The 24,086-nt window shown below is 43.1% G+C and overlaps 1 protein-coding gene across 1 annotated transcript in view; it reads left to right on the top strand.

Moving 5' to 3' along the window:
- Positions 1-17,760: 17,760 nt before the first annotated feature.
- The window catches only part of LOC124777006 (arylalkylamine N-acetyltransferase 1-like), a 71,183-nt gene continuing 64,857 nt past the window's right edge, over positions 17,761-24,086 (top strand). Inside the window, exon 1 of the mRNA XM_047252255.1 lies at positions 17,761-17,825. The gene's annotated coding sequence lies outside the window, so the exon portion shown is untranslated. The remainder of the gene's footprint in view (positions 17,826-24,086) is intronic.

The raw sequence follows: 24,086 nt of genomic DNA, 5'->3' as shown, positions 1-24,086 counted from the left end.
TGCTCTGTTGCCTGTGTCTATGTGCCTGTGGTTCTGTCAGTGTGATCATGTGATGTATCTGACCCCAGGAATGTGTCAATAAAGTTCCCCCTTCCTGGGACAATGAATTCACGGTGTTCTTATTTCAATTTCCAGGAGTGTATATGTCTCAAATTTACCATAGGGTACAAAGCATAAAATATGTGTGTACTGGATGCACACTGTGAGAAAGGTGATGCTCATACATACGTTTCACAAGGAGTTAATTTCCACTAAGGTTTTTTGTTCTTTATTGCATTTCAATTCCCCATCGAGGAGGGCTGGCATCAGCATATGCGCTGCTCTTCAGCCGAAAGACATAGAACACACAGTAGAAGACATTTAAAAATAACATAAAGGAGAAAATATGGTGTACATAGATATAAAAATTTAATAAGCCACATCTGCAAACACTAACGCGAATTCTTTACAGACGAATGGAAAAATTAGTAGAAGCCGACCTCGGGGAAGACAAGTTTGGATTCCATAGAAACACTAGAACACGTGAGGCAATACTGACCTTACGACGTATCTTAGACGCTGGATTAAGGAAAGGCAAACCTATGTTTCTAGCGTTTGTAGACTTAGAGAAAGCTTTTGACAATGTTGACTGGAATTCTTTCTTTCAAATTCTAAAGGTGGCAGGCGTAATATACGGGGAGCGAAAGGCTATTTACAATTTCTATAGAAACGCAGTTATAAGAGTTGAGGGGCATCAAAGGGAAGCAGTGGTTGGGAAGGGAGTGAGTCAGGGTTGTAGCCTCTCCCCGATGTTATTCAATCTGTATATTGAGCAAGCAGTAAAGGAAACAAAAGAAAAATTCGGAGTAGATATTAAAATCCATGGAGAAGAAATAAAAACTTTGAGGTTCGCCGATGACATTATAATTCTGTCAGAGACAGCAAAGGACTTGGAAGAGCAGTTCAATGAAATGGACAGTGTCTTGAAAGGAGCATATAAGATGAACATCAACAAAATCAAAACGAGGATAATGGAATGTAGTCGAATTAAGTCGGGTCATGCTGAGGGAATTAGATTAGGAAATGAGACACTTAAAGTAGTAAAGGAGTTTTGCTATTTGTGGAGCAAAATAACTGATGGTGGTCGAAGTAGAGAGGATATAAAATGTAGACTGGCAATGGCAAGGAAAGCGTTTTTGAAGAAGAGAAATTTGTTAACATCGAGTATAGATTTAAATATCAGGAAGTCGTTTCTGAAAGTATTTGTATGGAGTATAGCCATGTATGGAAGTGAAACGTGGACGATAAATAGTTTGGACAAGATGAGAATAGAAGCTTTCGAAATGTGGTGCTACAGAAGAATACTGAAGATGAGATGGGTAGCTCACATAACTAATGACGAGGTATTGAATAGGATTGGGGAGAAGAGAAGTTTGTGGCACGACTTGACTAGAAGAAGGGATCAATTGGTAGGACATGTTCTGAGACATCAAGGGATCACCAATTTAGCATTGGAGGGCAGTGTGGGTGGTCAAAATCGTAGAGGGAGACCAAGAGATGAATACACTAAGCAGACTCAGAAGGATGTAGGTTGCAGTAGGTACTGGGAGATGGAGAAGCTTGCACAGGATAGAGTAGCATGGAGAGCTGCATCAAACCAGTCTCAAGACTGAAGACCACAACAACAACAACTGATACAAAAGAGGGAAGATCTTTGTGGGAGACGATGGACAAAATGGGGGAGACTGTAAAATGGAGATAAAACCGTAAAAAAGCAGTGCACACAAAAAAACCACCCACTGGGACAATCAAAAGAAGGCGAACTGTGACCGGAGCATAAAAGTATCGACGGACGGCGTAGCACATAACAGTCACTTACAGTAACACTATGTCCACTACAGTGTTTCGAGCGTTAATTTTGTGACTCGAAAACAATTCAACTCTTTTGTTTTTCAGAATGAGATTTTCACTCTGCAGCGGAGTGTGCGCTGATATGAAACTTCCTGGCAGATTAAAACTGTGTGCCCGACCGAGACTCGAACTCGGGACCTTTGCCTTTCGCGGGCAAGTGCTCTACCAACTGAGCTACCGAAGCACGACTCACGGCCGTTACCCACAGCTTTACTTCTGCCAGTATCTCGTCTCCTACCTTCCAAACTTTACAGAAGCTCTCCTGCGAACCTTGCAGAACTAGCACTCCTGAAAGAAAGGATATAGCGGAGACATGGCTTAGCCACAGCCTGGGGGATGTTTCCAGAATGAGATTTTCACTCTGCAGCGGAGTGTGAGCTGATATGAACCTTCCTGGCAGATTCAAACTGTGTGCCAGTTGGTAGAGCACTTGCCCGCGAAAGACAAAGGTCCCGAGTTCGAGCCTCGGTCGGGCACACAGTTTTAATCTGCCAGGAAGTTTCTTTTGTTTTTAACCTTCAGAAAATTACGTTTTGCCATTCCGTTGATAATTACTCCCAGATTGAGAACCACTGGTGTAGACGGAGCACATTGGATTCCGCGAAATTTTCGATAAGTGGCGCAGATGAAAGCAGCTGTAATAAATTCGTGTGTTGAATGTCAGTATATTCGCTCTGGTGACCTGAGGCTGCTGATGGTGCACGTGTCGCCGTTGACTTCTTCTGTCACGTGCTTCGCGTTAGTGATATACTGCCTTTCATTCTTGTTTCTGCTTTCTTGTCTGCAGGTACTTGCTGTGTTTTACATGGCCCAGAGCCTTAATTGCTGTAACGTAGCGTGTTGTAATGCTCCGTGCTGACTGGACATTTCGCATTCAGGAACAAGTCGTTCTGGTAACAGCTTATTACGTCAACCACACATAAACGGCAGTTCCTGCAGTGCAGCGATAAGAATTGACGCCACGTGTAGCCTTGCTGTTTAATTTCCGTACCTTTTTAGTGTGTTTATTTAATTATTTCTCCTATTCTCTTCAACTGTAGATTCCATGAAGCACTCATTACGGCCTGAGCTACGTATGTTAGTTAACACTACGCTATTATGAAATCATTAGGTCAAGCTACTGATTATTAGGTAACATCTTGGACAGTTATCCTACTGAAAACCATTTCTTATAAATTCCAGAAATGAATTTTTGGAACATTACGACTGAAAAAAGCTTCTGTAGACTAAAAGATTCAATGATTGACCATGGAATATTGTTTAAGTAATAGATACTCGCATTTAAACAACACACCTGAAACGCCCTTAGAACTACAACGTACTCGCTTCTTTTAAATAAAAAAATAATCTTCTGTTCCTTCATACTGACAGCATTTTATCACTAGTTAAAATTCGTAATTGATTCGGTTACTTTAATTATCTAGACAGCTGAGATTATTGACACCCTGCAACTACACCACGCCAAAGATTGACGTATCACATTTCCGAGACCTAGTAATTATCTTGTACTGAGACGCAGAAATTTGAAATTTGACTCAAAGGAGCATACAACCATCATCTGTAATGGTCTAAGGACATGGCAACGCCACACAGGGGCTCGACAACGCTTCAGGCAGCAACGTGCTGACCTACGCGAAAAAAGAGCCACAGCTCAGAATTTCGTGTGACTTGTAGTAAGGTGGGTTGATGACGTCACCAACCCGCACCTCAGTTCAGCCCAGAGCCACGGTGGGCGTGTCACGCGATGGTAAAGTCGCCACAGCCTCTCTTACCCACATTTCGCCCATTCTTTTGACGCCTCTGCGATAGAGGTCAGAACGGTGACAACCAGAGTTCAAATCACGCGGTTTTCTCATATGGCCGGGGTAAAGATTTGCCGGCCGGAGTGGCCGTGCGGTTCTGGGCACTACAGTCTGGAGCCGAGCGACCGCTACGGTCGCAGGTATGAATCCTGCCTCGGGCATGGATGTGTGTGATGTCCTTACGTTAGTTAGGTTTAAGTAGTTCTAAGTTCTAGGCGACTGATGACCTCAGAAGTTAAGTCGCGTAGTGCTCAGAGCCAATCGAACCATTTTTTTGAAAAGATTTCAGACACATCGCTGGTCAGAACCGACGTGAAACGCCCTCAGAGTACGAGTGTGGCATACAGAGCGTCAGCGAAACCACTCCATTCTTTGAGGCGTTAATTTGAGCCTTACATACTTTCTTCTGTATTTAACTTCAACTAGGTCCCAAACATATGCAGTGCTACTGTTGATTATATTTTTCTAATGATACATTATCTTCTCTCTCCCCTCACCCCTTACATGTACTCTTGGCAGCAATAAATGTGGGCCAATGCTGAATGCAACCAACATAACGTAGTTGGGGCGCAGGTCCTCTAAACACCAAAACCCTGTACGGTACTGTAGCTCGACTGCACACAATGGTTACGCAAGAGACCACTAGAGAACACTGCTCATTATGGCAGCCAGTCCAGATGTAGACTAATACCGCAATACAAAAAATATTAGAAAACATAATATTAGAGATGAGACAGTCCTTAACGCTTGTAAATTAAACTTCGTCACAATAAGTGACACTACGTAAGTCTTATCATACCGATTACATGACATAACGAGTTTTTGTTAGTTATCAATCAAAGCTTGAGTATTCTGATCGAGACTCGACTAGGCATAAACAGATGTAAAATATCGAAGTTTTCGCCAGCATCAGTTTACGAGGTCGAGTGTCCGAACATGGAAATAAATGACGATACGCTTAGCACTGCGCCAGGAATCCCACGAAACTTATATTGCCCCTGAGAAGTAACCACGAAGGGTATGTAATAAAGTTCAGTGCACAAAAGTGAAACGGCAGGACTCAAAGTTGTGGTGATGGACACGCAGAAGAATCCAACATCTATATTAATTGATAACTAAGCAGATATTAGAAGCTAAATCTGTTCACAGCGTGATATTGGAATCTGAAAGACGATACAAACGATTTTTGCCTAACAGGATTTTGAACCCGGCACCTTTCACTATTGGCTTATAGCTATGAAAAGACATAAAATATTTATTCTTTCTCATTCAATATCGAGATGTGCACTTGTCTGGCTACAGGTACGAGCTAACATCCCAAAGATGTTCGGGCTCACATGCGGTTCCTCTTCGTCGAAACGTCTTGCCTCAAACTCGTCTAGGGGTTGAACCGCACGTGTCGCATTACACGCCCTCAATTACACACTTGTGACCCTCTGGTTAAATTGTCTGGCTGATGGAAATTTTGCGAATTACAACAGTAATAATAACATCGGGAACTAAATTAACTACCCGTAAATGATGTAGGCCACACATCTGCGATTTGGTTAGAATAATGTTTATTCAGAGCGACTGTTACACTAAAGTGCATTCCATTTGACGCAGTTCGATCATTCACAATCTCATCGCGAATTAGAAGTCCAATACTCCACCTCGTTAACTACGCGAGAAGTTAAACAGTCCACACCAGGCGCGCGCCTGCCCACCGCTCAGAGACCAAGTCCCGCGAGGCCACACAACGCGAAACTTTCTGAGTAGTCTCACTCCCTAGCTGCCTAAAGACCGACTGTCCGCTTTCACCTCTCAGTCCGAGCTGTACCCTTTCGTGTCTCCAGCCGAACTGTCCACTTCCGCGTCTGCACCAGCACTGTCCCTCCGTCCGTCCTCGGCCGCGCTTACCAAACATACGCACCTCTTCTGCTTTATTATGCCCTTCCTACCTAACTGCCCATCCTTTCTCACTATTAACAATGCCAATTCCCGTACCTTCCAACCCTCTGCAGGAGTGCCTCAAGGATCCGTTCTCTCTCCTCTTTGTCTCGTTCACTGCTGATATCTCCAAACCCCCCTGACCAGTCAACCTCCATCAGTATTCTGATGACATCGCTTTCCTCGCTGTCTACCACACACTTCATAAATCCCAACAATCCCTCTACATCCACCACAGTCAGTTTATCTCCTGGTGTAACCAACTGCTCCTCAAGATCAATCCCTACAAAACCCCCCTTACCTCCTCCCTGCATGACTTCTACGTCACCATTCATAACAGTCCTTTCTGGTTACCTAACACATGAAAATATCTTGGACTAACCATCGGCTGGCAACTAACCAACCAAATGAAAACCCACAATAGACGAAAACCGCTAAAACTACTAGCAGGTCGAAATTGGGGATTAGAACCTTCTACTATTCTACACACCTATAAAATCCCAAAGCAACCCATTCTCTGCAGTGCAAATGTTACTTGGATCTCTGCCCCACCAAAGTTCTCCAAGTCCCTCCAAATCTTCGAACGCCATGCGCTCTGTCTCGCTTTCTGCATCTGTTTTTCTTCCCCCACATGGGTCCTCTACAACCTTATCAAATTCCAGCCCCTCCTCATCCAGATCATACACCTCCATATCTTCTGTACTATCCGCAAACTTGATTCCAATAACCCCAATGTCTCCCCTCTGATCACCAACCCTGGTATGCTTTCACGCCTTCACAAACAAATTCCTCGATCCCTACGCCTACACACTCTCCGTATATTAACTCAATGCAACTTCAACCAACCAACAAAGAAGCTGTCCAATCAGAACAAACCAAATTGAAAAAAGAAAACAGCCATATTGGGTTTCCTCCCCCAATCCCTTATCTCCAGCCACTCATAGTGTGACATTAAAGAGACCAAACGGGGGAAATAGTCCAGTTGCATCAGTGGAAAAAATTTAACCCCTCCTCTCCCCATATCTTCAACCTCTCCTTCAATCAGAGGCTAGTATTAAAATTAAAAATTAAGTATTAATTAAAAGTGTAGACCCATCTGGGCCATGGAGCTTATTGTTTGGGGGGTGAGACATTTTGGACTTTCAAAAATTTTCCGCCAATTTTTAACAATTTCTCACTAATGCCTTCCTTGATTTTTTAATTTATCTCCTTTTCTTAGAAAAGTTCTCACCATCTGCCATCTTTGATTTTTAAATTTCCCGACAATGTTTTTTTTCTTAATTTCCCGACATTTTACACACAGGACGGTTTTGAGTTTTCGGTCATTTTTTGAATTACTAGTCGGCCTCCATCTCCGATTTTTTTTTCATTTCCCGCCAAAAGCGGCTGAAGCACCGCGAATGTAGTGCCACCTACCGGCAGAAACTTGAACTGTGTTCCAGCTTGCCCATAGCATTACCACTTGCAAAGACGCTGCAAGTTTAGTAACTGTTGGGGGATGTACCACTTAACATGGATGCAACTAAACGAGAATTATTTCCTAAACCACAAGTTCCTGTTCGATAGTTGTAATTCGACTCCTCTGTCAGCTCCTTAAGTATGAGCGCAGCCTTTTGAATCATCCTTTATATCATGCGAAACAAGTGCAAGTGGAAGTTGTTTCCCACACGCTGACCTTCATTTTCGGCTATGTGACTTTTCACTTGACGTGTGAAGGAATATAATAACATATGTGGTGGATTTAAAATTAATAAAGATTCCATAACGTCAAAGTTCTATTGAAAACACACTGCAAAAGGGGACCAGCATACCGCTCAACATATCTGATCCACTCATATGTTGATTCACTTATGCTTCAGTCGGCCAAACCTACCAAACGATAACGGAAAAAAAATGTATTTGCAGCTCTGTCCTTAACATTTTGCCAGAGCATCACATAACCATATCATTGCTTCTACTCATCGGAAATACTATTCTGGAGAGAAAAAGAAACGTACCTCAATGGAAAATTTGATGTCAGTATCTTGTCGAATAATGCGATTACGATAATACTCCAGTCACTAAGTTAGGCTCCTTTGAGGGTCTCCGTGAAATCGAATAGACTATACGGCTAATGGATCAAACGTCATTTGTCAAATGTTAGGTGCCTACGATCGCCCCTACAGTATATGAGCAGAGGCTTCAGTTTCACAAGTTTTCAACATATAACTAGGTAATGGGCACTTTACTTACCCTATTGCCGTTACATTTAGTAGGCACATGCTGCTTAACTGTATGGTTTAATGGCGATAGTACGTCCTCGGCAAAACATTCCGGAATAATATAGTTGCCCAGTCAGACTACTGGGCAGAGACTACTTAGGAAGATGTTATCAGGAATAGAAAGTCTCTGAGGTTGTACAGGTCGGACAACGAAACTTTAATTGCTTGGGCAGGTTAGAGAACTTGAAAGGTTAAGCAGTTAGGTTGGAGTTGCATGCTGAGGAACTAGTGAAGATCGGTGATAGGAAGAAAAGCTTGTCTTATCAGGTGATTACAGAGTTATCAACAGTAAATCGGATGAAGGTAATGCAAAAGTAGGAGCAATAATAAACGAGAAAACAGGAATGCACGTAAACTACTTTGAACAAAACAGCTAAGAAAACAAAAAAAACACGAACCACCACAGTACTGCTTGTGGAGTAGATGCCTAATTCTGCAGCTGGGGAAGAAATGTGGAACGGTGTAACGAGAAAAATATAATACTAAGTTTGTTAAGAAAGATTTAATTTAATAAGATGGCTGGAATTCGATAGTAGCAGAAGGAAGAGCAGACGAAAATGGACTGTGGGGTATGAACAATAGGATAGGAAATCGAGAAAAATTTTGAACCGAGCACAGTGTAATCATTGCTCACTTTTTGATTTTCCTTGAGTCAGAAAACTGGTTTCATGCGGCCCGCCGTGAATTCCTCTCCTGCAATAACCGCTTCACCTCAGAGTAGCATTTGTACCCCATGAGCGCAGTTATTTAGTGGATGCATTCAAAACTCTGTCTTCCGTACTACAGAGTTTGCCCTCTACAGCTCCCTCTGCTACCATAAAGGGTATTCTTTGATGTCGTAACACGTATCTTATCATCCTGTCCCGCCTTTTTGTCAGGACTCCTCGTAAGTTCCTTTCTTCGCCGATTCTGCGTAATATTCCTCATTCCTCACCTTATCAGTCAACCTAACTTTCAACATTCTTCTGTAGCACCACCATTCAGACGCTTCGATTTTCTTCTGCTCCAATTTTATCACTGTCCATGATTCACTACCATACAATGCTGTGCTTCAAACGCACTTTCTCGGAAATTTCTTCCTCAAATTAAGGACTATGTTTGATACCAGTAGACTTCTCTTGGCCTGGAATGCCACCTTGTCTGCGTTAGTCTGCTTTTAATGTCCTCCTTGCTTCGTCCGTCATCGATTATTTTGCTTTCATGGTAGCAGAATTAACTACCGTCGTCTATTTCGAAATCACCTATTTTGATATTACGTTTCCGGCTATTCTCATTTTTGCCACATCTCGTTGCCTTTGTCTTTTTCCGTTTACTCTCAGTCCGGATTCTGTACTCATCAGAAAGTTCATTCCGTCCAACAGATCCTGTGGTTCTTCACCACATTCACTGACGATGACAATGTCGTCAGCGAATCCTATCGTTGACACCCTTCCGCCCTGAATTTTAATCCCTCTCTTGAACCTTTCTTTTATTTCCAACATTTCTTCTTCGATGTACAGGTTGAACAGTAGGGAGGGAAAGACTACATCCCTGTTTTACACCCTTTTTAATCCGAGCGCTTCGATCTTGGTATTCCAGTCTCACTTTTTCCTCTTGGTTCTTGGACATGTTGTATATTACCCGTCTTTCTCTATAGCTTACCCCTATTTTTCTCAGCATTTCCAACGCACTGTCGTACACTTTTTATCGGTCGACTAGTGAACGTGTACTGATTTTTTTTCAAATCTTTTTTTCAATCACGAAGCGCAACCTGAGGACTGTATCTCTGGTGCCTTTACCTTGCCTAAACCCAAACTCTTCGTCAACTACTTGATCCTCAGTTTTCTTTTCCATTCTTCCGTATATTACTCTTGTCAGCAATTGGGATGCGTGAGCTGTGAAGCTATCTTCGGGATTGTGTGGATGGTGGTAGGCTGCATCAACTTGAATAGTCTTTGTTTGCCACTTTCTCCAGTGATTTTAGAAATTCAGATGGAATATTATCTTCCCCTTCTGCTATATTTGATCTCAAGCCTTCTAGAAGTCTTTTAAATTCTGACGCTAACACTAAAATCCCTGTCTTCCGCAGCGACTCCAATTTCTTTTTCTGTCAAGTTATCAGCCAGATCCTCCCGCACACAGAGACCTCCATCGTACTCGTTCCGCCTATCCGCTCTCTCTCTCCCACGTTTAACAGTGGAATGCCCATTGCTCTCTCACTGTTACTCACTTGCTTTTAATTTCATCGAACGCTCTGTCGAGTTTTCTATGTGCAGAGTCAGTCCCGAAACGATCATTTCTATTACGAATCCCTCACGTCTTTTCTGCAGCCATTTCGCCTTGGTTCTCCTGCACTTCCTATTAATTTAATTCCTAAGAGATTTACATTGCTGTATTCCTGCCTTTCCCATAACGTTTTTTTACTTTCTTCTTTCGTCCATCGAATTCTGTTACCCTAGGTTTCTTCGCAGTTACCTTCCTTGTACCTATGTTAGTCTGTTCAGCATCTCTGTTTGCCCTTTTCAGAGATGTTCACTTCTCTTCAAACTGAACTACTTCTTCTGCTGTTCCTTAGCGCAGCACTCACATCAATAGCAAACTTCAAAAGTATTTCATGATTCCTCAGTAGTTCAGTATTCCACCTCCTTCCACGCTAGTTCTTTCGGATGATTCTCTTAAACTTCAGCCTATTCATCATTATTAAATTGTGACGCGAGTCTATATCTGCATCTGGGTAAGCCTTATAATGCAATACGATGTTGTGATGCCTCGTGCAAGGAGGAGAAATGCGTACCATCACGTTTCCGACTTTGATAAAGGTCAGATTGAAGCCTATCGCGATTGCGGTTTATCGAAATTGTTGCTCGCATTGGTCGAGATCCAATGACTGTTAGCAGAATATGGAATCGGTGGGTTCAGGAGCATAATACGGAACGCCATGCTGGATCCCAACGGCTTCGTATCACTAGCAGTCGAGATGTCAGGCATCTTATCCGCATGGCTGTAACGGATCGTGCAGCCACGTCTCGACCCCTGAGTCAACAGATGGGGACGTTTGCAAGACAACAACCATCTGCACGAACAGGTCGACGACGTTTGCAGCAGCATGGACTATCAGCTCGGAGACCGTGGCTGCGGTTGCCCTTGACATTGCATCACAGACAGGAACGCCTGCGATAGTTTACTCAACGACGAACCTGTGTCCACGAATAGCAAAACGTAATTTTTTCGGATGAATCCAGGTTCTGTTTACAGCATCATGATGGTCGCATCCGTGTTTGGCGACATCGCGGTGAACTCACATTGGAAGCGTGTATTCGTCATTGCCATACTGGCGTATCACCCGGCGTGATGGTATGGGGTGCCATTGGTTCCACGTCTCGGTCACCTCTTGTTCGCATTGACGGCACTTTGAACAGTGGACGTTACATTTCAGATGTGTTGCGACCCGTGGCTCAACCCTTCATTCGATCCCTGCGAAACCCTACATTTCAGCAGGATAATGCACGACCGCATGTTGCTGGTCCTGTACGGGTCTTTCTGGATACAGAAAATGTTCGACTTCTGCCCTGGCCAGCACATTCTCCAGATCTCTCACCAACTGAAAACGTCTAGTCAACGGTGGCCGAGCAACTGGCTCGTCACAATACGCCAGTCACTACTCTTGATGAACTGTGGTATCGTGTTGAAGCTGCATGGGCAGCTGTACCTGTAAACGCCATCCAAGCTCTGTTTGGTTCAATGCCCAGGCGTATCAAGGCCGTTATTACGGGCAGAAGTGGTTGTTCCGGGTACTGATTTCTCAGGATCTATGCACCCAAATTGCGTGAAATTGTAAACACATGTCAGTTCTAGTATAATAATTATATTTGGCCGATGAATATCCGTTTATCATCTGCATTTGTTCTTGGTGTAGCAGTTTTAATCGCCAGTAGTGTAACTTATACTAAGAACAACACACACACCCATGCCCGAGGGAGGACTCGAACCTCCGGCGGGAGGGACCGTGTAATCCAAACATGGCGCTTTAAACCTCGCGACCACTCCACGCGACTTGCAGCTTTCATAGAACGTCTAGAGAAAGGATACAGAATTTGCTGTAGACACATCACTGCATTCATGACAGCTAGAAGTGTACAGGAACGCCAAGAATTCGCGTGTCCCGGGCCCGTTTTGTCGAAGAAGTAAACCAATAAACTACAAGTTTTCAGACATAGCCACACTGCGTTTGGAACACTGGTCAAAATGGACTTAATTGTGAACTATTTTCTGGTGCGACACTCTGTAAAATAAAGAGAAAAATCAACAGTTGCCTTGGTCCAGTCTGCACACAACACAACTCACTGTTATACGAAAGATGTTAAACGTTCAATGAGTGGACATCTAAAAATGACTGTAAATTTACCTCCAGAAAAAACTTTCGACCTGGAAGTTAAAAAGGCTATTGAAGACAGTCTTCCACCAAACATAGACTTGGAGGCTACCACAAGTGGGAAAATGTTAAAATACTATTAGAATGTCCTTTATCGTGAGTATTGTTAGTGACAGTGCCGCATATAACCAGAAGTGTATACTACTTTGTGATCTTGGAGTGCTCACAAGGACACAACAATAGGAAATGATTCGTTGATTCATTTGCGGATAGAGATACTGAACGCATGATCGTTCCACCAAAAGCAACAAAATATGTACTGCCTTTGGATGTATATTCCTTCAGACAGTATAAAATTTATGCAAGATGGATAACAGCCTCTACAAGGACCCTCTGCACTGACTTCGACACAAAATTAGGAAATCAAATTTTCTTAATGAAAATGCATTCAGTTATTCAAAAACAGCTCTCTGCTCCAGTGTATCAGCCTATGCCCGACAATTGTCTGGCTACAGTACTCCCTCACACGTTGCTGAATTCAAGAATGTGATTCAAGTGGAACTTGCGAGTCTGGAGATTGTTAAGGTACGGCTTTCGCCAAATGTGGCTATTGTGAGTCTGCATATTGTTTCACGCATTTTGTTGAGGAATCTCATACACATTTTTAAAGTCCGATAGTGAGCAAACTAACGGTAACACAGTCGAATGCTTTCACCACCACAGTGGTACGTAATACTTCTAAGCACAACTGTAATACCGAATTTTTGGTCGAACCCATACACTTCCCTTATCAGAAAGGCTGCGACATTTTGTACAGCTCACGTATCATTTGCACATTCCTCTTTCCTGTGCGCCTTTTTAGGAGCAGTTGTGATTTCAACAGCTTTACTAAATACAGAAAACCTATCTGTTGGTGATGGTCTCAATCTTGAGCAGAAAGCATTCACATTATCATCTGCCCAAAGATTTCTGATTGCCTCGCATGCAATGTGTAACACCTGTATCTTTCCGCGAACATACACCACTAAGAACTATTATGGACTGAGCTTTTCGCGTGCGCGCCATTCAGCAGCACGTTTCTATCTCAGAGGGAGTTCCCCAAGTTATTGCATCTGGCTACAGCTAAAGATTTACAGGTTGTTTTCTTAGCTAGGTTGAGATTACACACTCCTTTTGACAATTACAGTTTCTTTAATATTATTGCAGCACGATTCTACTGATAATGTTTAAAGTAGCAAAACAGTAAAGCAATAAAATTACGACAATCTTACAGAATAGGTAAATACAATATATGTCGTAAGAGAAGTACAAAGACATTTCACAAAACAAATGTAAACCTGTATTAGAAGCGTGTGAGGTGTCGTGTAGTCCCGTTACGACTGAAGTGGAGGACATAGTTGTGGCTGACGAAAATGGAATGGAGGGGAGTGCGACGTACAACGAGTTGAATATATGACAGTCCAAAGAAGTTCTGTACTGGATTGAGTGAGGGTGCCGATATCGATCCTGTACTTGACGGATCGAAGCTACCCTCGCGCAACTTCGCTACAGTGCAGTGGCATCGCTGACGGGGATGCCCTAGTAGTCCTAGAACGCAAAGTTTCGTGCAATGGGGTGCATTGCGGCAGAGCCATCAAGCGAGTAGATGGCGTATGAATGTGAGAAAAGCGATCGTAGTTAAAGTGATAATTTTGAAGCAGAGCATTAATATCGTATCAGTGGCATTGTTATACAATTGTAACGCCACCGTACTGTAAAGAATCGGCAATGGTATACTCATTTAAACTGGTGATAAATGAGTGGATGTAATTGGAGTGTGAATGAGATCAGATCAAGTAGAGGCGTGATACTCGTAATTAATGTAAAGTCGTACAAAAGTGTTCACCTATTGCAAACTTCTTCATTATTATCAGAATGTTTTGCAAAGGACTAAGTTACATTTCAGTGTGGGAGAATGGAGAAGGCATGCGTCGTATACACACGACCAGAACTTTAGTTATCGGCGCATATACATTGGGAATAAGTTCGCCCTCCTAACACTGGCTACTTATGAATGTCCGCCGCCTAATATTCCAACCAGTCACAGTATAATAAGTAATAATCAAGTATAAATCAAGAAATAATACAGAGTGGCGGCTTAAAATTGTTAGAGGTAACGAAAGAGAGAGACGGCTACCGATCTGAAAGTGTGTGCTGTTAGAAACCCTTGAACATCAGCAATGTTGCGTATCGTTAAAGATCAAAAAGCGTGGAAAAGTCTGGAGGAGGTCGTTATCTTGCAGCAGGTGTCAAGAGACCACTGATGATGAACATCAACCACGGTCATATAACCGTGTGCCTCTTTCCAAACGCCAGTGAATGGCCTTAAAAATGATATCGTTTCATTAAACAAAACATAGTTATTTCATGTTAAGTGTTAACAATACAGTGAAAAACTCTCTCTTGTTCATAGTATCAGTTACTCAAAATCTTGTAACGATATCTTTCATCTTTTTCTAGATTTTAATAGTTTCACACTGTGTAGGAACCAATAAACAGTATAATTATGAGACTAATTTTGTCTTGTGTAATTAAACTATCAGCTCCTGAGACGGAGATGCATCAATCAGCATCTACATGTTGATCTGCTATAATGCGCCGGCCGAGGTGGCCGAGCGGTTCTAGGCGCTTCAGTGCGGGACCGCGCGACTGCTACAGTCGCAGCTTCGAATCCTGCCTTGGGCGTGGATGTGTTTGATATCCTTAGGTTAGTTAGGTTTAAGTATTTCTAAGTTCTAGAGGACTAATGACCTCAGATGTTACGTCCCATAGTGCTCAGAGCCATTTGAACCGATTTCTTGCTATAATGCTCTGTATTTATGTTACGGTGGAACCCCTTAGCCTCTATTTTTTCCTCGTTGCGACGGACACAGGAAAAGAGGAATGATAAAGAGTGCAAGAAGCAGCAGGACGGAGAGGGAGAACGTAAGGAAGAGTATTTGTACAAAGTGCTAAAATTTCAATAGAAGGGATTGTGATTTTTAATGCTGTATAAGCCCTCCCTTTCCACAAGCTGCAATAGGCAGCTGACAAGGGTCTGTGACGGTAGTTGCCGCTGTTGTGTTATAATGATACTGACAGAAGAAGGAGGAACAGGTGGGACTCTTAACAGGTTTACCCTCTCTACTCAAGTCTTCCATTTTCGTGTCGCTCTGTAAGCAGCGTAGTGTTCAGGACACGTCAGATGTTTTTGTTTGCTGTCAGAGTAGATCAGACTATCTTTGTGGTGTGGAAGTGCGTTTACGGAGTTAGAAAGTGTTTCACCCTGAACGATGAGATAAGTAGTAATTGTGAAACTGCTGGTGGAGTATTTTGGTACTGCAGAAGACGTACCTACAGAAGAAGAGTTTGTTATTTACGAACAAGTAAAGCAATAGTTGACAGATGAGGATACTGTAAAAGCAGAAGTTACTAAACTTTTAACAGATGAAGAGATATCAGATGAAGAAAATGATAGAGCCACGGCAGTGAGGAATGAAGCAGTGTCATCAGTGGCTGATTTCCTGGGAAGTAGCGGCTCATCTTATCAGCCATCACCTCCTGGAAAACGAACGAAGTTTCCAGAAGGACATAAGGCTGATACGCACAAGATTTGGGCAAAACAACCAAGGAAAAGGATGGGAATGTTGCTTCTCTCCGTCTGTGTAGTCCCGAATTGCAAATATGGCTCCACACCTGAACTTTACAACGTTGTTAACACAAAAAAGCAAAATAAAAGCAAGTCTGTGTTACGAATCTTTGAAAACAAGTTGGAACAACGTCATTCAGCAAACCCAAAAATTCTGCAGGATATGATACATTGTGAATTACGTTAATATTTTATAGCAAAGAGACAGGAAAACGCAAATAATACATGCCCGCACAAAGAGCCATTGGGCACTGAAAATGAAGAAGAGAATTGACCCTCACAATTCACTGCAGTTCAAAGCCGCGCGGAGTGGCCGCGAGGTTTGAGGCACCGTGTCACGGATTGCGAGGCCGCTCCCGCCGGAGTTTCGAGTCCTCCCTTGAGCACGGGTGTGTGTATTGTTCTTAGCATAAGTTAGTTTAAGTATGGTGTGAGACTAGACACCGATGACCTCAGCAGTTTGGTCCCTTAGGAATTCGCACATATTTGAACATTTTTGACCAGTTCAAAGCTTCTAACTCGTGGGTAAGAAAATTTAATTCTAAGAATAGCAATGTCTGTCGAAAATAAGCTACAAAGTCAGCGAGCCTCTGGTTGAAGAGGATGCCGATATTCAGCTAAAAGCTTATCAGTTCCTAGAGAAATCATGTCTGTCATTGAGGAAAAACGTCTGTCACCAGACCAAGTAATTAATGCTGACCAATCAAGATGTGATAACGAGTTGTGATCTGGACGGATTCTCGCAGTAAAGGGAAGTAAGCATGTCTTTGGTGCGGCTGGATCCTTAGCGGCAATCACACACTCATACATGATAATTCCTGGGTTTGTGCGCTCCTGCCTCATTTGTGTGTCATTGTAGCGGAGCCCACCGGCCATTTTACTGCAGATATGAATATAAATTTACCGAACAGCTAGCGGTTTGCTAACACATTTGCTAATATGACGAAGAGAGATTTAAAAATCTTCCTAGAACGAGTATTGTGACCAGACATACAAGAAACAACTGAAGCCTTTCTTTTGGTTGACTGCTGGACAGCACATTCCAGCAAAGTGTACAGGTATTGTGCAATCTGCCGACGTTTACAACTTCCATCAATACAAAAATTTCGTGATATTTATCATAGATACAATTATGGTATCTTCAGAGAATGACATTAACATGCGGCAAAGACCACTTCTTACGCCTTCAGTCGTTTGTGTATTTCCAGTTCCAGGCGACAAGATTTTCCAACTTCATCAAATTTGCAGTTTTTTCAATGCGGATATACCAAAGAGATTCCTGTTTGAACACCCTTGGAGTACTTCCTCGAAGAACGATTAACGGAAGTGTGTTTCCATGAGAAATTTGAGCAACCGGCTTTCATCAAAAGTGCACACCGCGAGAACTGTCTATGCCTTGGCCATGCTGTTATAGCTGACTTGCACATTTCTGCCTCCAATAGTGTAGTTAAGCAAGTAAACTCTGTTATAGAATGTTTCATGCCGTAGCATTGACTGTTTGTCTCAAATAATACATTTGTGCAATAAATCATTCATACTTACAATATTCTCTTCGTAACTTTGACGATTGATTTCTCCTGCTGTAATAGTCCATAACAGCCACAATTTTTATGGTGTACGTATATTAGGTTGCACTATCAGCAGCGCTATGTATGAATACAGTTTGTGCGGCAACGTTTCCCTGACCTTGCCTCGTGAGTCAACAGCTGCTATGCAGTCAATTGTTGGCGCGCTGAGACTGTGCCCCACCAATGACCTATGATTACCACAAGGACGTTGGTTGGCGAGGCACGGGGACGGGGGGGGGGGGGGGGGGGGGGCAGGGGGACAGGGGGGCAGTGTGTCCCCCGGCCTCACACAGGCTGCTGGCTCTGCGACGACAGCTGCCTCTGGCTACTGCACCGCCCGAATCATCTGTAACAGAGGTGAGTTACCTGAAGTCATTCAGTCACTGTGAAGAGAGCTTTATACATAACTATATAGGACACGCACTTTGAAGTTTCCATCTCACATTCCTGTTCTTTAAGGTGGACGTATGCGAAGTTTCAATATCTTGAAAAAAAATCCTTATAAAGTCCAAGGCTTTAAAGACAATATAACTAAATCTGGCACAGTTGTTAAAGAATACGTTTTCATGCTTATTGAAGTTACACGTTTTCAATTACAAACAACTGAAATTTTTTCTACAAGGTGAGAACAAACGTTCCTTTTTCGAAAAATCTATTAGAACGAATTTAATGTATTTTTGTACAAAGTTCGATTTACCGTTATTACAAATATCTGTGGAACATAACACTGATATCTTCTTTTGCTAGATTTTCACAGCTCTCCAAATTTCTGCGAAAAAAGTATACCAAATCTTACGGCTTTTCTCTTACGTAAACGCCTTACTATTGTAGTAAATGAAAATTCCTTTCACAGAATGTTCTACTGTAGTATTGACCAACTCCATGCCAAATTTAAGTACTGTAATGCCAGTGATTTGTGAGGGAAAGGTACATAAAGTTTCCAAAATGTAAGCTATGTCCAACGTGAATCAAAGATTTGTCCATGTTTGGATTAGGCCTTATTTTATCTGGGTGAGCTAGTGCAAACCATATGCTTTATCATCTTCATCCTCTAGCAGCTTTTCTTTGCTTGTACTCTAAGGTTAACCTGAATTTCAAACTGAGTAACAATAATCACAGCTGCATCAATTCTCGTGTTCGATTTCCTTCAATATCGATAGCGTGAAAGCTCGTGGATCAAATCTTAGCCTATTTACAGTTCGTAGTCTGTCAAGATTAGCACACTCAAAAACTAAACGCGCATCATACAATGCAACTTCACCAGTAGTTGTCTTGGGGCGTGGTTTTCCTGTCACACAGTTGTAATTTTCATTAGGGTTTTCAGCTTCTCCGTGCTCACACCTTTGTAGAAGTTCTGGATCTGCTAAACACCGAAATAGTCCTCATCCTGGAAGAAAACACAACAGGAATAAATAATATGAGGAAATACAGAACAACAGAGGGGCGTGACCCCGTGCAAGCTTCCGTTGATTATTATTTCTGTCATACTTAGGAACGTAATATTCAAAATATCAAACTTCAGTACCATGAAATAAATGAAGATCCAATAAAATATTTTTCACAGTTTTGGTTGCTTTCGCTTACGTCCCACCTTAACGAGATATTGCTAGCTATGCCGATTGTGCGAAGCTTCATTACCACCTCTAGAAATGATGCGCGGGAAAGACATTATTTCGGAGTTTTTTCCTTACTCTGCTTGATGCTGCGAAATAACAGCAGTCAAGTGTAAACGTAAGTGCGTTATTCTATATGGGCCTTTTGAAGTAGTGGTACTGCACAGTACAAATCAATAAAATCGAACATTTATTAGCCATATAGCTGTTTGCTTCGCATTCGCCGGTTGGAAGTAATCCAAAGTTAGTAAATAATTGTAAGGAATCATATCCGTCACTTTCAAGAGCTGAGAATCTGATGGTGAGATGAATCACATACCGCTTGAACATCGTAAACGTGAAGGCATCCCAAGACTAAAACCACAGGCGAAAGCGTCTATAAAGGGCTTCAGAGTCTATTAGACTATTAGTGGTCAAAGGTGTATGAAGTAGTGTGCTCGGCAGGGAAGTGTATGATACATCTGACATGGAGAAAGAAGGAATAGAAAGCACTGTGCAAAGTGGGTGTTGCAGTTGTTAAACGCTGAGCAAAACCAAATGCTTCATTTACTACGCAAATGCCAAATAACTTTTTCAGAAATGTTTCAGTTTCTTTTCTAGAGCCCAGATGCTTGTGTTCACTAATTTTTGCTGTCTCTTAGACGAGGATTCAACAATTAATGTCAAAAACTAAACACCGTTCAAAACAATATATGGAAGCCTCCGACATTGCACCACAAGATGATGATGATTTCATGTACTGGGAAGGTTCTCGTCAGAGTTTCCTTGCATGCAAATAATATTCTGGTTTTGACTGCCTAACAAAAAGTAAACCACTAACAGGTGAACATTGTGAAAGTATTTTGGATGAAAAAAAGCGTTACAAGACACTTGGCTTTGTAAAATAACGAAATGTCATATTTCTTCAAGCTCCGTTTGACTCCCACATACACTCACATTTAAATAAATTTCTAAGCGGACAAATTTTTGAGTCTATGAAAATTTTACGCAGAAAGGCTATTTTGAACTGCCCATTTACGTTCAAAAGTAACAATTTGTAACTATAGCTTCACACAAAGTATCCGCACAACACAAAAAAGTCTGAAGGTTATATGTGCTGCGAAAAACGAAAAAATGTTCGTATCTCAGGTCTTGTGTTTTCACTTTATGTTATACATGATTTCGACATAGGCTTACTCCCACTCTCCCTCACATGATATTTCCAAGTTACGCTACTCCGTAATAATACCAAAAACGGAGTAGCGTTTATTTCTTGGTATTATTCTGTCTTTTTTATGGATAATTTAGGTTCAAAAACTGCCATGTAGCCGCATCATTGTATTATACCTCAGCTCTGGGAATACAACAAAACTGAAAAGTATCATTCATTCCTACTGAGTGCAACCTGTTGTTTGTGGTTACAACATTTTTATTACAACGCTATCCTACATGACCTGAAAAGATTTTCAACACTTTATTGCTAACAAAATGAAGGAATGAAGGTTAAAGTTTAATATGCCGTCGATATCGAAGTCATTAGAGATGGAGCACAAGCTCGGATTGTTTCAAGGACGGGGAAGTAAAATCAGACACGCTCATTCAAAGGAGCCATCGTGGCATTTACCTGAAGCGATATAGGAAAATCATAAAAACGTAAACAAGGCTAGCCGAAAGCGAATTTTAGCCGTTGTCCTGGCGAATGTGAGTCCTGTGTGCTAACTATTACGCAACTCAGCTCGGCCTCGTTGCTGGTGTCCTACAATATATCTTCCCATCCTTGGACATATTCCTTGCCTCAAATCTGTTCCTCGACTTACTCCTTTTAGGCTCTCACAACTAGAAAGAGTTCTCAAACATCCCACATTTTTGACATACTCTTTCCTTGTAGATTATTTCAGTGAAATGCAGACTTATGTGTCTGACCTTGGACCTTTTTCGAAGTAATGTTTGCAGAAGATTGTAGAGTTCTTCGTTATGGGTTTACAGAGCTGCAGTTCTTTCTAGCTGGATGTGGAATATACCATATTCTTCTTGAAGCATAGATCTGTACTCCTCCATAGTAGTTAGGCTGCACCAGTCCTGGCAAAGAATACATTGTTGCCAGATTTCTGATGTTCTCGTCAGTAGCATCTTTCATTGCTAGCCCCCAACCCTGCTGACAGAGGCGAATTGTCCTACATAGGAAATGGTGGGAAATTCAGAAACAATCCAGTTGTACTGCAGGATTTTCCCTCTACTCCCATGACATTACTGTGAGAGTAGGCCACTTGTGATAAGTATAGAATCCAAGATGGGTTTTCAGCCCTAACATCACACATACTGCTTCTCATAAGTTAAAGAGTAATCCCTCTCATGCCATGCTACATTTGGAATTCACTTGTCCTAAGCCCATCAGCGAAAAGATAAGAGTGTTTTTGTCTTTATTTTAAACAAATACTAGAACAGACAGCCCCTTTCTGTAGTCTCAAAGTTCACCATCAGCCATACAGTAACTCGCCAGGCAGCATTTCACCAGAGACCAACACAAAGCCACTGTCGCCACCACTGCCACCTCCCACTTGTGCTAGCACAGAGTTGGGACTGCTGCAGCCACCAGTCACTAGCCAAGGTAGGGCTGAGCAGCCAGCCAACCACCTCACCTGTGCTATGCCAATGATTAATTTCACAGAGGTAGCGTTATGTCCACTTGTCTGTCTGTCATTTAAGTGTAGTTGTTCACATTTCAACACTTTCAATGAGGTGTAAATACATCCCCTCTTATAGAAAGAACATGTGTAGTGCAGATATACTCGTGCCTGCCCAATAAAATTTGAACACCTGCCCACTGCAAAAAACTGAAGTGTAACGCATCTCTTCTTGTAGGAAAGACGCTGGGCTGGTCACATTTAATGAAATAGAATTTTAATAAAGTAGAATTTTCTTCAGATTGGTGCTATATGTTTTTACCCCTCAAGCTGGACCAGTTCTTACACTTTACATGTTGTACAGGGCTGGAGAGGTCTGTCCGCCACTTAAAAAGTTCCCAAGAGTCACACAACTGACCTGAACACTACAGACAGCTCATTTTTAAATAACACACTCCACTTACCCTTACTTTAAAAAAATGTGTAACTCATGTGTGCTGCTTAAACGTTAATGACATGTGGCATGGGATGGGATACAAGCACTTATTTAATTGCTTTACATGAAAATAGGACACACTCATGAACAGCCCACACCTCACTGGAGGGTAAGTTATATTTAGCCCACACAGCAGCGTATCACAGCATACCACACTCAGTCATCCACTCACCAGTCCACAACAGATGCCTAACTCTCTACTGCTAGCTCAATGGAAGCCACAGATGTACTGTTAGTTGGAATGACACATCATAACGTTTGGAGTTTAGACAGATAGATGTGTCCTCTCATCTGCCATAGGTTTCCACACCATCTGCATGTGGTGCCCATGTGTATTCCACAGATAACATAATGTGCGATACTCTCCCATTGCTATCCCAATCACACTCAATGATCGCAAACTTGAGTGAGAAAGGGTAAATGCAAATATTTTGATCTAATTTCTAAATTGTTTTTCTTGTGGACTGGCAAGACAGCCAATCCACAATGATGGGTAGCCGAAAGGCACGCGTTTAAGCTCACGCAGGATGGCGTGAGGTCTGGAAAATGACAAGGAATTGAGACTAGCAAAAAAAGTACATAGCTGCTGGAGTACTTAACTTTAATCCATAATTGGTGAACATCGGTCTGACGGTACATGCATCATAAGATAAATAGCAGTTGATAATGGCGCCTTGCTAGGTCGTAGCAAATGACGTAGCTGAAGGCTATGCTAACTATCGTCTCGGCAAATGAGAGCGTAATTTGTCAGTGAACCATCGCTAGCAAAGTCGACTGTACAACTGGGGCGAATGCTAGGACGTCTCTCTAGACCTGCCGTGTGGCGGCGCTCGGTCTGCAATCACTGATAGTGGCGACACGCGGGTCCGACGTATACTACCGGACCGCGGCCGATTTAAAGGCTACCACCTAGCAAGTGTGGTGTCTGGTGGTGACACCACATTCCTCCCCCGCAAATAGGCGTACGGTTGTGTTATAAGGCTTCCGCCCGCCGTGGGGAGGACCCCATGTTGACGTATGCGACGAGGTGGGGAGCCTAACAACAGGCGACGCTGTGCCACCCGCAGCCTGCCATTCGGTCCGAGGGGACCTGGGAAACGCCTGAAAACCTAGTCCAGGGTGCACGCCAACATGCGGTGTATGCGCCCGTAGAGAGACAGGAGGGGCCGAAGGGTCGACATCCATCAGGTCGGGGCACCCGACGGGCGAAGACGCCATGTGATCTGGAGCGGGCAAGAGTTCCATGTCGGAGGGCAGCTGGTCACGGGAAGCGATCGGCGGCGCGTGACCCAGGGAGGCGCCCGGCTGTTGCAGCGACGCGTCCACTGCGGGCGTCGCCGGCGGGAGAACAGGCGGCGGCGGCGGCGGCGCGTCGCCATGGGGCAAAATGGAAGGCAGCGTCGGTAACACCTGGGGCGGAGGCGAGCCAGTAGATGGGTCCCCAGGGCGCTGACCGGACGGCACCATCGCTGAAAGCAGACGGGGAGCGGCAGAACCCGTGCGACGACAGAGGCGCAGCTGATTGAGATGCCGACGCACCTCACCAGAGGCCCCCAAAACCAGATACATAGCGCGGCCGAGGCAGCGAAGAATGCGCCCTTCCAGTCAACGCCGTGAACCTCGATAGTTACGATAGTAGACAACGTCGCCTGGAGCAAAAGCAGGTGTCTGCCGCTGGACAGGAACCTGATGCGGCGGATGCAGCAAAGACATCAAGGTTCGATGAGGACGACCATGGAGCAACTCAGCCGGCGAGCGACCATCTCGGGGCTCAGAGCGATACGAAGACAAAAAGAGCAATAACGCGTCCGCCCGAGAATGCGACTCTTTCAACTTCAACATCTGGGACTTGAAAGTTCTGACCAATCGTTCAGCGGCACCGTTTGACTGTGGCGAAAACGGCGCG

The sequence above is a fragment of the Schistocerca piceifrons genome, chromosome 2 (assembly GCF_021461385.2).
Source record: "Schistocerca piceifrons isolate TAMUIC-IGC-003096 chromosome 2, iqSchPice1.1, whole genome shotgun sequence".
Taxonomy (NCBI): Eukaryota; Metazoa; Arthropoda; class Insecta; order Orthoptera; family Acrididae; genus Schistocerca; species Schistocerca piceifrons.
The sequence above is the reverse complement of the archived record's forward strand: the minus strand, read 5'-3'. Positions and strand labels throughout refer to the sequence as shown.